Source organism: Acomys minous (genome assembly GCF_964271855.1).
Source record: "Acomys minous genome assembly, chromosome: 12".
Taxonomy (NCBI): domain Eukaryota; kingdom Metazoa; phylum Chordata; class Mammalia; order Rodentia; family Muridae; genus Acomys; species Acomys minous.
In genome coordinates, this window is record NC_140493.1 from 28,460,972 (window position 1) to 28,468,786 (window position 7,815).

The following is a 7,815-nucleotide window of genomic DNA, read 5'->3' on the forward strand; positions in this document are numbered from 1 at the left end:
ATAGTAGACTTCTAAGTCTAAGTCTAAGAAAAGTATGCAAGATATTTTATGATTATGGGCAAATATTTATATGTTAACTACATCTGGGGATCTTACACCTTTTCTTATAGGATGATATAAATATTTGTTATGTAGAGCCATAGGGATGTAAAACAGTGCTGAACACAGTTTCTATTGACCTTAAAAACTACCTAGAGAATGAAGAAGGAATCTAAGAGGTACTGTTGTCTTCTGATTTCACTAAGTCTTCCTTTTGTCTTCTACGGCTTTACTTTGTATCGTGAATCACTCCCACGCTGCAGGCTTGAGAAGGACTTACGGTATTACAGTTGCCTTTGTATCCACTCAGATGCAGTCCTTAAGAGTACTCCCCGCCCACACGGATAATCTTTGAACTTTTGCTTTTTCTTTATGTTTTTTTCTTAGCAGTTGTTACAGGTTGAATTAAATTTTTTTCATGATTTTTCTTTTTTTAAATGTTTTATTAATTTATTCATATTACATCTAAATTGTTATCCCGTCTCTTGTATCCTCGCATTCTTTCCTCCCTCCCATTTTCCCCTTACTCCCCTTCCCTATGACTGTGACTGAGAGGGACCTCCTCCTCTTGTATATGCTCTAGGTGAGAGAAGCATGGTAGAATGGAGAAATAGAAGGATCCAGAGGGTCCTAGAAACCTATAAGAACATTATGATGGGCGGATCTGGGCCCAGGGGTCCTGCTTAAACTACGGCACCAGCCAAAGACAATATGTGAAGTAAACTTCGAACCCTTACCCAGATCTAGCCAATGGACAGGACATTCTCCACAGTTGAGTGGAGAGTGGGGTCTGACTTTCACATGAAATCTGGTGCCCCATATTTGACCATGTCTCTTGGATGCAGAGGCCTGATGGCACTCAGAGGAAGGATAGCAGGCTACCAGGTTGAATTCAATTGCTTTGAGCTGTACTAAACTGTATTAAGACCATTTTATAAGACCAGCTCCAACAGTTGCCACGTCTGGGTTTTTGTTTTCCTTGTTCTCCACAAGCCGTGGGGGTTCCGCGCCGCGGCTGTTAGTTATGTTGGATTCTGGAAGTTACAGTCAGTCTGGGAGTGAGCAGCAAAGTTATTCTTCCTATGGAAATCAAGGCAGTCAAGGCTGTGGACAAACGTCACAAAGGTATTTTGGCTATGGGCAAACGACTGATTCTTCGTATGGACAAAACTATGGTGGCTACTCCAGTTATGGACAAAATCAATCAGGTTATTCACAGTCCTATGGTAGTTATGAGAATCAAAAACAGAGCTCATATGGCCAGCAATCATATAATAACCAGGGACAACAAAATGCAGCATCTCAATTGTTATTCCATCCCTTGTATTCTCCCATTCTTTCCTCCCTCCCGTTTCCCCCTTACTCCCCTCCCCTATGACTGTGACTGAGGGGGACCTCCTCTCCCTGTATATGCTCATAGGGTATCAAGTCACTTCTTGGTAACCTGCTATCCTTCCTCTGAGTGCCACCAGGCCTCCCCATCCAGAGGACGTGGCCAAATATGGGGCACCAGAGTTTGTGTGAAAGTCAGACCCCACTCTTCACTCAACTGTGGAGAGTTAAGATGTAATCTAAATAAATTAATAAAATACATTTAAAAAAGAATCTAAATGTTTGCTGCAATGCCTGTCAACTACCTTTAGCTAGTTATAGAAAGTGATCACACAAACTGTGATGAAAATTATTACCTAGCAAATATATATTTATATATAATGTAATAACATAATACATATATATATAAGATGTTTAAGAAAACCACAAAATCATTAGGAGCCCAAGGTGGAAGAGCACCTTCATATGGCCAGTCGGACTATGGTCAGCAAGATTCTCATGAGCCAGGCTATGGTCAGCATCAAGGCTCATAAGATGAGCAGTCAAATTATCAGCAACATGATTCCTGTAATCAAAACCAGCAGTCTTACCATTCACAAAGGGAAAACTACAGCCACCACACACACGATGACCGTTGTGATGTGAGTAGGTATGGAGAAGATAATAGAAGATATGGCGGGTCACAGGGAGGAGGTGGAGGGCATGGGGGTGTGACAAGGGTGGAAGAGGTCCTGTGACAGGATCAAGTGGTGGTGACCGCTGTGGCTTGAAAATGTTGGTGGTCACAGGGGTTATGGACCCAGCCCAGATGCTGAGTCAGAGTCTGATAATTCAAATAACAACACAATCTTTGTGCAAGGACTTGGGGAGGGTGTGTCCACAGATCAAGTGGGAGAGCTCTTTAAGCAAATAGGAATTATCAAGGCTAACAGAAAGACTGGAAAGCCAATGATAAATCTTTACACAGACAAAGACATTGGGAAGTCAAAAAGGGGAAGCAACAGTGTCATTTGATGACCCTCCATCAGCTAAGGCGGCCATTGAATTGGTTTGATGGAAAAGAATTCCATGGAAGCATCATCAAAATGTCATTTGCCATCAGAAGGCCTGAATTCATGAGAGGTGGGGAACGTAGAGGTGGACAATGAGATTGTGGAAGCTACAGAGGCCGTGGAGGTTTTAAGAATCGAGGTGAAGACCCCAAGAATACAGATTGGGTTTGCCCTAATCTGTCATGTGGAAGTACAAACTTTGCTCGGAGGAATTCCCACAACCAGTGCAATGAGCCCAGAAGACTCTGGTCCCTCAGGGCGAGATTTCCGGGCGAGAGGCTACAGCGTAGAAAGGGGCTACAGAGGTCGTAGGGGCAGAGGTGGAGACAGGTAGCTACAGTGGAGGCAGAAGTGGGGGTGGCTATGGTGGAGATAGAGGAGGCAGCTATGGTGGAGACCGAGGGGGTTATGGTGGAGATCGAAGGGGCTATGGTGGAGATTGAGGGGGTGGCTCTGGAAGAGATTGAGGCGGCTATGGAAGTGATAGAGGAGGCTTCAGAGGTGGATACGGAGGAGACCGAAGCAGTGGGGCATATGAAAGAGACTGGTGTGGGTGGGGGTGGAAGTGGAGGCTACGGTGGAGGTCTAAGTGGAGGCTACAGAGGAGAATGAAGTGGAGGTGGCTAAGGAGGAAACTGAAGTGGGGGTTATGGAGGCAAAGCGGGAGGAAGAAATGACCACAGAAATGATCCGCGTGCCCTACCGTACTAATGACCGTTTTGAATACCCCTCTGTCTCTGACGTGGTCCACAGTAAAGCTGTCAGAGTTTGCCTGCTGCTTTCCTCATGGGCTCTGGGTTGTGAAATTGACATTGGGGATTTTATTTGGGTGGGAGGGCTGGGGACAATTTTCCTTTTAGAAAGGTCCATTGAAAATTCCCCTTTTAGTTTCCCATCTTTTCTTTCCAAACCCTTAAAGCTAAGTGCATTGTAAAATGTTGCCAAATGGAAAGTGTTTTGTGGTACTGCAATAATACCCGCTTGTTTTTTTGTGTGTGTGGGAAAAAAAGAACATTTTATAGATTCCTGAATTTGTGCTTTTATCAAAATTTACTAAGAATTTCTGAGGTAGGGTGCTCAGGGGCATATATGAGAAAAATACAGCTATTCAAGTGTGAAAATGTCACAATGAAAGTTATTTTTATTCCAAGAAAATGAAATTAATAACAAATTTAAAAGAAGATTTTCTGTAAATTTGCATTAAGCAGCGGAGAAATGAAGGTAAGCAACATAGTAGCAATCATTATTTTCCTACAATTTAAGAAAACATGGTAGCCAACACTAACCTACAATGTGTTTTAAGTGATAGATTAGGAATCCCAAAACATACTACAAGAGAACAGAGTGAAACAATTTTTCGTTCTTTCCTCTTCTTTTCTTTTTTAAAGTAAAGGCAGCTTGAATCAGGACTGTCCTACAAGCCAGCTTCGTATCTAGGCTACCTTCCAACCACCTGCTTATTACCTACACCTCCAAGTTCCAAACGAATGCATATTTTATTTTATACCAATTGCATATTCCTGAGGCTGCAGTTATAAGAAAGGACCACATAGGGTATCAAGCTAAATTTAAAAATAACTTGAAAATTATCTTAGTCTTGTTGTTCTGTTTTTTTTTCAATGTATGGATTATTTTAATGTGTGAATTTGGAGACCCTATTTTCCCCTTGTGATATATTTCTATCTTTTTGTTTAAAATTAAATTTGTTTTCTGACAATTTTGTTTATGATCATTTTCTTGCCCATCTTTATTTCCTTCCCATCCTGGCCAATCTACACTTTCTCTCAGTTCCCTATGAAGGGAATGTAATGAATGCAGAGGCTGCCCAAGGTGATGGGAAAGAGACAGCTGAGTGCTCATCTCCAAGAAGAGCATCTATCTTACCCCTCGCACGTATGAGGGAGCATCGTCGGAAAGTTGGCGGAGAATGCATGCTCAGTGGTAAGGAGAAGCACTAGTAAATGCTAACTGCTCATAAGGAGTGTGTGGTGGTGGTGTGGCGGTGGTGGTGGTGGTGGTGGTGGTGGTGGTGTGTGTGTGTGTGTGTGTGTGTGTGTTGCAAATCCACATAAAAAAAGAGGTATATTTTTCTGGTAATTAAACAGGAAATTTGGATATGGTGGTGGATTGGGCTTTTCTAAGTGAAAGATAAAACTGAATCAAAAGAAGTGTACAGCTAAACACTCCAAGGTTCGCTAATATATTCAGGCAATATTGAAATTACTTTCCCATTACTTTTTATTCGGCCTTCTTCTTTTTAAAAAGATATGGGTAAGTTTTTTTTTTCTGGTACATTCATTCATTTAAAAATAAATTTCCTTCGGAAATGTTGTTAATACGATGTATTCGGATCACATTGACCTCTCTTCCCTACACAGCTCCTCCCAGAACTCACTCTCAATGACCTCAGTTGTTCCTCTTCATATCCATGTTTTACCTCATTTCTGAGCACATATGCCAAAATTAATTGTTCTGCTTGATGATGCTTTATCCTGATCTAGTCTTTGAATTTTTCAAATTCTACTATTTTTTAAAAAAACTTAATCTGGGTGAAATTCCCACAACTACTGATCTCCGGTAATGCTCTTTACAGGTGTGGAATTTAGTTAGAAGGAATATCATGCATTTCTTACATTCCTTTTGTCCCTGTTTTCATGTTTCTACTTGAAAGAGTTTGTTGCTGTTTTGACTGGGCCGGTCAAGGCCCCTAGTCTAAGAATAATTCTTATATTGCATACAGATGCTTTCACTGTTACATTGTTTACTTTGATTACAGTTGGTGAACCTAATTCCAGCTGTCCACCTCATAGGGAAGCCTTTAGCTCTGGGACTCAATAGAACACAAAATGTTTGCTTATTTCCAAACTTGACCATGATATCATAATTCCTATAACTATCACCATGCCTTCTACTTGGGCTCTGTGGGTAGACCACCATGCCTTTGCTTTTGAGTGATTCTTTGTAGACATAAGGTTATTGTGTAATTCAAATGCTAATTTCTATATATTCCTGCTCCCTCCGCTGCCCCCATATCTGGCTGCCTTGTTCTGAGAATCTCTTGTCTCAATGTTGCATAAATACTGCTCCTCAGTTGTCCCCTGATATGCCGATAAAACAGCTTACAGCCAATCCCTGAGCAAGGGAGAGAATAGGGCTGGATTTTCTGTCAGCCAGGGAAGGAGAAGAAAATAAAAAATGGATACATACAAGCCCCAGAGAGGCTGTTCTTTTAGGAAGCCCTCTTGAAGGTCATTGCTAAAGTCAGAAGGGAAGATAAGAAGACCAAACAGGACAGGTAACAAAATCCACTGTTCTCTCTACATGGGAACAGTTCTGAGACTGACTAAGACATGAAAATGTCTTCAGCCAGGACTAGCTAGCTATACATGGCATATCTTTGACTACAAGTTGCTCAGGACTTATCATGGCATTATTTTAAGTGGCATAGATAACACATTTATTTTACATAATATTCTTAAACTGTGCTTAGTGCACAACCTATATATACATTAATACAAAAATGTATAATACCTTTGAAAGTTCAATCTTTTTGCAGGGCAAGAGGACCAGTCACCAAAAATAATAAGTATCCCAGGTGATCTAACATCATAGATGACCTCAATAACTGTTTTCTCAAAAATCTGCAATTTCAAAATGGCTATCTAGAACATCCAGCGTCACAGACTGTTCCAGTCAGCACTTCAGTTAAGCTCTGAACTTTCTCAGCATGCAGAGACTGGACATCAAAAGTTACAGCTAGCTTTCTCAAGACTGGACAATATCCCAGTTTTCTTGGGCACCCAAAAAGAAAAACTAGATCCCAAATCATCAGGAAGCAGTTTAAGAATTGCCCATGGGGGGAATGAATGTTTTTTTCTTTTCATCATTCTATGGGTGATAGATGTTTGTTATTTTCTTAAAGGGGTTGGTTATAGGAATGATAAATAAAAGGGCAGATTATTGAATCTACTTTTAGACCAAAGAACATTTATAAGTCATAACTATTACATTCGTATAGATATTTGGATATTAATACAGAGTTAAGATTATATTTGGTTACAACATGCTATGTAATTCTTAAAACTGCAATGTTAAAGTCTAGTCCTTTTAAAAGCCACTATTACCACAGAGGATGCTGCTGTGATCCTGGAGAAGACACCGTTTCAGGCAGAACACATGGCACAGCTCCTATCCGGGAGCCCTGGGCAGTTCGCCAATGATGTCCACAGCACCTATAACCTGTTTCCTCCAAGGCATCTGAGTCATGTAAAGACAATCGTGGTGTACCCTGCCACAAACACCTGGAGAAATACATGTGTCAGGATGCCCGCCTGATCTGAGAGACTGACTGGAGATGACTATTAGGAGCGTCACCTTACCCCACCCAGAGTCCCAGAGCCTCAGCACCCAGTGGGTATATAACATTCTTGACAAGAAGGCTGAAACTGACCAGATTGTTTACGAGAACCCAGATCCTTCTGATGGCTTTGTCCTCATTCCAGACCTCAAGTGGAACCAGCAGCAGCTGGATGACCTGTATTTGACGGCTGTCTGTCATCGATGGGGTAGCAGACCACTTCGAGACCTCACTCCAGAGCGCCTGCCACTCTTAAGGAGCATTCTCCGGGAAGGACAAGAAGCCATCCTGAAGCGCTACCAGGTGGACAGAAGACCATCTGCGCATGTACCTACGCTACCTGCCTTCTTATCACCACCTGCACGTGTGCTTCACTGCCCTGGGCTTCGAGGCACCCGGCCCAGGTGTGGAGTGGGCACAGACTACTGGCTCAAGTGATGGAGAACCTAGAGTGTGCCCACAAGCACCATCAGCAGCACACTGTTACTTTTGCCCTCAGGACAGATGGACACCCTGCTTCAGGTCCTATGGAAGACCCAGCAAACCTGGGTTTCTGAGAGTGCCTGAAGAGAGGCGAACAAGGAGGCCAGGCCTGGGGTAGTGTGGCGGCCTCTGTCTTTATCTCTGAGGGATTTTCCTAAACTGTATTTTGTAGTTGTGTGGGCTTCGAGCAAAAGTCAAGCGTAAGATGTGTTTTGTACTGGTTTACTCCTCACACGAGAATAAACTACTCTCTTACTGGGGACACACACACACACACACACACACACACACACACACACACACACACACACACACACACACAACCACTTGCTTCTGCCCAAATAATTTTAGAAGCTGAAGAGAAACTTAGGGTTTAAATAAACACGTGTTACATATTATCAAAGTCTTGTAAGTGTCTTGGTAGCTATCCTGATGACCACAGGTCAGCATGATCAGCATTGATTTAAAGAGCTTTAGTGGAATTAGCCACAGGCCAACTGCTTCTGTAAACAGTCAGAGAACAAGTATTCTAGATTTGATGCTTTCTATGTT

At 42.2% G+C, this 7,815-nt stretch overlaps 2 pseudogenes across 2 annotated transcripts; both read left to right on the forward strand.

Annotated features, from left to right (window-relative positions):
* Positions 1-1,042: 1,042 nt before the first annotated feature.
* Positions 1,043-3,134, forward strand: LOC311579793 (TATA-binding protein-associated factor 2N-like; annotated as a pseudogene). The gene is made up of 2 exons: positions 1,043-1,347; positions 1,810-3,134. The product of its transcript is annotated as a TATA-binding protein-associated factor 2N-like (transcript).
* A 1,184-nt stretch (positions 3,135-4,318) lies between these two features.
* Positions 4,319-7,347, forward strand: LOC311579591 (m7GpppX diphosphatase-like; annotated as a pseudogene). Its single transcript has 2 exons — positions 4,319-4,364; positions 6,526-7,347. The product of its transcript is annotated as a m7GpppX diphosphatase-like (transcript).
* Positions 7,348-7,815: the final 468 nt, after the last annotated feature.